At 40.3% G+C, this 6,000-nt stretch overlaps 1 protein-coding gene across 3 annotated transcripts in view; it reads right to left on the bottom strand.

Moving 5' to 3' along the window:
• Window positions 1-5,309, bottom strand: part of LOC139548753 (leucine-rich repeat and fibronectin type III domain-containing protein 1-like) — a 135,743-nt gene extending 130,434 nt beyond the window's left edge. The window contains exon 1 of one of the 3 annotated variants that reach the window (XM_071358555.1): window positions 5,127-5,309. The gene's annotated coding sequence lies outside the window, so the exon portion shown is untranslated. The other 2 variants (XM_071358554.1, XM_071358553.1) reach the window with 2 other exon arrangements.
• Window positions 5,310-6,000: the final 691 nt, after the last annotated feature.

Below are 6,000 nucleotides of genomic sequence, written 5' to 3' on the forward strand. Positions count from 1 at the left end.
GGCCTATGCTCATCATCCAGTACTAACAGAAAATTCCCCTTACGCTGATTTCAAGCTCAACTTTGGGGGCGGAGAAAGAAAAGCCCTTATGTACAATAATGTATCAACCGACCGATCATTCAAAAAGATGTTTGCTTAGATAGAATACCACATTTTACATGAGCAAGAACCAGCAGCATTATCTAGTTTGAAATACACACCTATCATGCTGAGTGTATGTGATGTATGTGTAGGCTAAGTTGTTTGTTGAAATGGGAGTATAACTACATTTTGCATTTATTTTTTTTCAATGTTAACTCATCTTTAATATAACAGTATGCAAATGTGTGTTAACACTTTTCAAACACAAATTGCCGGCAATGGGTACATTTTTCATTAATTGTGTACTGATTCTACTGTGGCTACTCCAATAGTAAATGAAAGTGGCAATATTGTTTCCTGTGAAGTTATCTTACACATAACAAAACAGACATTGTTTATACAGCTGTTTGACATCCAGACCTCATAGAGTGCAGCTCCACAGTGGGTAGGCTATGCATAATAATTTTCAAATCCAGATTTTCATTCATTCTCCCCATACAGATCTGGTACTTTTGGCGTGTCTCTTCCCTCTCGTTTCTGCAGTGGCTGATAATACCCATATCAGCCCTGATTTCATAATGCTAACACATGACAGCAGCAACCAGAGCAGCTGCTGTAACACAATGCAACAGACTGGCGAGCCAGAGAGGCTACATTAATCTCACCCTACTGCCTATACTGCCAAACTAGAAAGCAGCAGAAACCTTCCCACCTATCTGCTTGTGGATCTGTTTAACTATTACCTATTGGAATTTGAAATTATTCTCACATATTTCTTGATATTGTGTGTATTCATGCATCCATATTGAAATCCATGTAGTCAGTGTATGATAATGAGGATCTCATGATAGCTGATTTCATTAGGCAAAGGCATGGCACCAGAACCCTGGGTATCTACTGTAACACGGTCCAATGCGCTGACAAGCTAGAGAAGCGGTGATAACCTATCTCACCCCAACCGCTGCATAGATAGTCCAAATCTAAATACACAACAACCCACTGGGCACACACTGGTTGACTCAACATTATTTCCACATCATTTCACTGAAATTACGTTGAACCAACGTGGAATAGACGTTGAATTGACGCCTGTGCTCAGTGGGAAGGCCTGTTGAACTTGTTAATTAATTCAAATGACTAATCCAATAGGGCTCAAACGTATTAACCCTCCTAAGAATAAACCTCATTAACCTCTGTGTTCAGATGTCTTTACAAGCCACTTAAAGCAGGCCCTTATTATGTACAGACATGGAGCAAGTATTTAAAATACATCATCTGGTTCTGTAGCATCAAATGTCAATGGTTCTTACTGAAACAAATGTTTCAACAGCTCATTCAAATATTCAACATGCACACCCAAAGCAATACATCTCCTAAATTCTATATGCTTGGGGCTATTGACTCCTATTGTTGTAGTCTTCATTCCTGTAAAGGACCCAGCACTTTTCTCCATCCATGACTAGGTTGTTTTATCTGTGTGTTGAATGTGTGTCTCTTATCTTCCCCTATGAAGGCATCCGTCCGACAGGGAGTGGCCATTACAACACATAAACCATGTGACAGATCCTCTCCATCTCAGCGCTTCATTGCACTGGGCAGGCTGGGCAGCTGTGGAGAGGTGGTGCCCCTGATGTGCCAGAACATGGAGTCCCATTCCTGATTGAGATGGAGGAGTGGATACTGCTGCACCTGGTAAACGGTACTAACCAGTGGTGGAGTGGGACTGCAAGCTGCTATGTAAAATGCATGCGGCATACTGTACTACTGATGTAGCAACTCTGCAAATTGATGTACACAGTTTCCCCTTGGTATGTCTTATGACCGTGGTCCGAAATAAAATGGTAGTGATATGAGGGGATGTATGCTTCATTTAACGGTAAGTGTTTAGATATTTTGCCTCCATCTCTCTTTAATGGATTTACAACCTTCACTACTACCCTGTTTACATCTGACAGAGCACCTTATTTCTGCCATCTACATTCCCTGAGTGAAAAAAAATATATATAATCCTATAAAAGCCACATGCTGACCTCTTTGAGTCCTCTACTGAGTCTGAAGGGTTGGCAAGGACACAAATACCTCCATCTCTGGAAACTGTCCACAGAGACATAGCCTATTATTCCAGAAACTAACAATATAAATATTGAATGCCTGAAAAAGAGAGAGGAGAAAATAACCATAGAAAAATGGCTACCAGTTATTACTTCTTTTGACCATAAGACCACATTCAAACTGAGGTCCATCAGAGTGGTTGGGCAGTGAATAATACCTTTGCTAGCTGCTAGAGATAATATTGTGTTGTTATTGTTTTTTAACTTACTTTTTTGAAGTCCTGTGTTTTCTTTTGAACTGAATAAAGACTCTTAATTAACATTTCTAAGAGTGCATCACTCACAACTCATTAATGAGCATATTAATTGGTGAGCTAACTAACTCATTTGCATATTGAAAAAAAAGATTTCCTGTATAATAGCGTCACTTTCAGGAGTCTACCTAATACAACATGCAGCTTTCTGTGGCGACTTTGTTATGTGGTAAAGGGTTTTGTGGAGCCAATGTAAACAACCAGATTCAGCACCATGGACAGCCATGAGCTCGGAATCCCGGAAGTTCAGCACCACAGGGCAGTGGACAGCGACCGTAATACACAGGGTCAGATATGTTGCTGCACTGTAGCGTTCTAGTCTACTCATGATCATGAATTATACTATATGTCATATAAACACATTTGAGCAGAAAAATTGCCGTTACATTGGGCTATGCTTCCCTCTCAATGTCCCGCCTATGGGTAACGTTAGGTCTATGAGAAAAGCGTGCTTTGATTTGTAACCCATGGATAAAATTCGGAACATTCACATTCGTTCCGTATGAGTTCGATTGGTCGGTACTGAAACGAATAATAGACGGTTGTAGCTTAGCAGTCAGTGTCCCCAAGCGGTCATTTGACATTTCTGCAGTGAGAAATATTCTCCAGTGCTGATGCTAACTTGTGAAAGTCGTCGTTGTTCTGATGCAGACACGCCCGTGCCACTCGCGCTCCAAGCAAGCTGGTCTGTGCTCTCAACCAACGTTGGCAACTTCAATGGAGGATTCAACTCACCGAGCTTTGTGTGGCCCGTCTGTTCCTTATTTCTTTTGATTTGAATGCCCATACAGCTTCAGCGGTTGTAGCCAACACAAACCTGTGATAATAAATGCAGAATGCATGCTGCTTCTACAGACACAGACCGGCCTTGAACCAATCTATTCTCTGATTTCGTTCCCTCTGACAATTTGATTACACACATCACTTAGCAATAGCCTAATTAGGGTCCATTACAACGAATCCATACAAGGGTAAGTATTCCTTAGGAATTCATCTTTATTGGAATTCCAAACCAGGTGAATAACCCAATACTGCGAAAGGTCAATTGAAATCCTTGTGTGTTATTAGTCTACAATGTCAACCATCTCATATGAAAATGAATGAGTCATCAATCAACATACAAATATCATATTATTTTGCCTGTTTTAGCCCAGCTGCGCGTTGTCTCACAGCACTAGTTTTAGGCTACAGTCTACTATTTATCATCCCTATTTATCATTTTGATAGCGCGCTTTTGGACCTATACAGATGTAGGCTACAGGCTACGTGACTTAAATTAGCAAAATAATTCAACAAAACTGGTCCAAAACATCAAACGCTATTCAAATATATCATAATTCAATAGTCAGGCAATACTTTAGATTGAATAGCCTATGCGGCATGAACGCATTAATAGCTTATAGCCTATACTAACAAATAGCAGATTAGATTGTTATTCAAAATAGCATCACCTGAACATTATATACCTATCAATATATCTGTAAACACTGCACACAATAACAAATCATGCACCAAAGTGGAAGGTCAAAAAAGTATATAGCACAAAGCTAATTTGCTTTTTATTGAGCATGCAATTGCTATGATCAAATATAAAATATATGGCTGACTTACCTTTACCGTTGTCATTAATAGGATTCGCCGTGGATGTTTAGGGGTAGACACATGGGCGTTATTTCCACAGTTCAAACATTGTCTTACTGAAGCATTTCTAATCGGAGAGGAGTGAAATTGACGAGAGAGGTAGTAACCAACAACGGGTTGACTTTTACTTCAGAAATTGGTCACCAAATTGGTAGGCGAAGTCCTTTCTTAAACCATCATTATCAAAAATCCAGTGACCAAGACAAATGTCATGGGAAATACATCTCCCTGTTATCTGCATCGGGTTAAAACCCCACCTTAATCCCAATACGATCCAATTGAGACAGAAAAAGATATACAAACTGAAAACCGAATCTGAAATCCAGAGCTATCGTCCAAGGAACGTGTCAGTGTAGCCTCAGTCAAATTAGCCTTGAATTGAATAAGAAACGTTGGACTGTATCAGAGGTATATTCATATAGTGCAATATGCATGTACCAATATTGTCATTATGAATGATGGAGGTAGAAAGCCATGCAGTTAAGGATCCTTTGAAGCAATGGGTAGGCAGCTAGTGTTGTTGAACAGACACGGGCATGGAATAAACGCATTGGGGTTGGTTTTAAATTCAGCCACGCGGTTTCTGCTATTCTGCGTATCTAAAAGTCTGAGATGGTCATGAAGGTCGACGACTACAATAGCCTAGAATAGTTAACTCGTATGTATTTTATTTTATGATAAGCAAATCAAGGTTGCCAAACATACTGCTCTCCTTGATAATGTTGCTCGTTAACTTCCCTTGTCGATTGAATGAATTCCATCCACGCATAGTTTAAAGCGTGTATTCTTTCTTGATAGCCAATATATGCTTACCCACGCGAGCAATTCGTTTTCATATATGGCTTGCTTCTTTGTCCACCCGTTCAGCAAAGACAATGCAGTCGATTTTTCCGGGCAGGGTAGTGGGATAATGTATCCTGCTTAATTCCACAGAGCGAGCAGGCAATATTTTGCAATGCGTCTCTACTCAACAACCTAACACTTGCGTAATAGGAGGATCACGACTGATAGGCTTACAAATGAAAATATATTTCCTCACCATGATGTCTTGAACAGATGCAGAACATATACAATCTTTACAAAATGACCCATGGACGAATTCATGTTATACGAAGAACATTACTTTGCGACACCTTCTCTATGACAAGCACAGCATTGCAGCAATGTGATGTCATTAGGGTAATACACCAAACAATGCGTATTCTGGTCTTGGATGTGATGCTGATTAGGGTCTTTGATTTCTGGAAAGTGTATCCATATTGGTGGGATGCCAAAGTGACATGGGATGGGACTTCAGGGTGGGCTGGCTGTTGTGACCAGCACAAAATGAGATACTGTGTGGGGGGTTGTCTGAATGCCAGTTGAGCTGCCCTTTGTAAAAGTATTCTTTTTTTACATGATCACCCCTTTCAACTTCACACTCCACCTAATCCATATCTAATGGAACGTTGATGAAACAAATAGAACACATCTTTATTTTAGAGGTGCAAACCTTCCCCTGTAAGGGACATGTGGTTGAGAAAAGTATATTGGTCAGGATCAGGATTACAATAACACCACCATAATGCTGTCTCTAAGACACCTCATAGTTCCTGACACACTCAGTCCTGTGCTGGATCAATGCAGCTGAACAAACAGTGCATGAAAATACAACCTTGTGAATATCCACCCACCAGAAAAGCAATGGGTATTCCACTCAGGGCTGCAGAGCTACAACCAGCCAAATCATCTCATGGTGAAATGAATTGGGAGCATGTATAGTTGTGTGCTCTCTACACTCTCTTTGTAAGAGGAGGAAGACTATTCTGTCTATCTGAAAATTCTGCATCTTGAAAGGCTATCAATGCCTGTAAACGAGTTAAATGTAACAAACCTTATGGGATACAGGGCTCAGTGCCGACTGAGGGAATGTG

Source organism: Salvelinus alpinus, chromosome 22, assembly GCF_045679555.1.
Source record: "Salvelinus alpinus chromosome 22, SLU_Salpinus.1, whole genome shotgun sequence".
In the NCBI taxonomy this organism is placed as follows: Eukaryota; Metazoa; Chordata; class Actinopteri; order Salmoniformes; family Salmonidae; genus Salvelinus; species Salvelinus alpinus.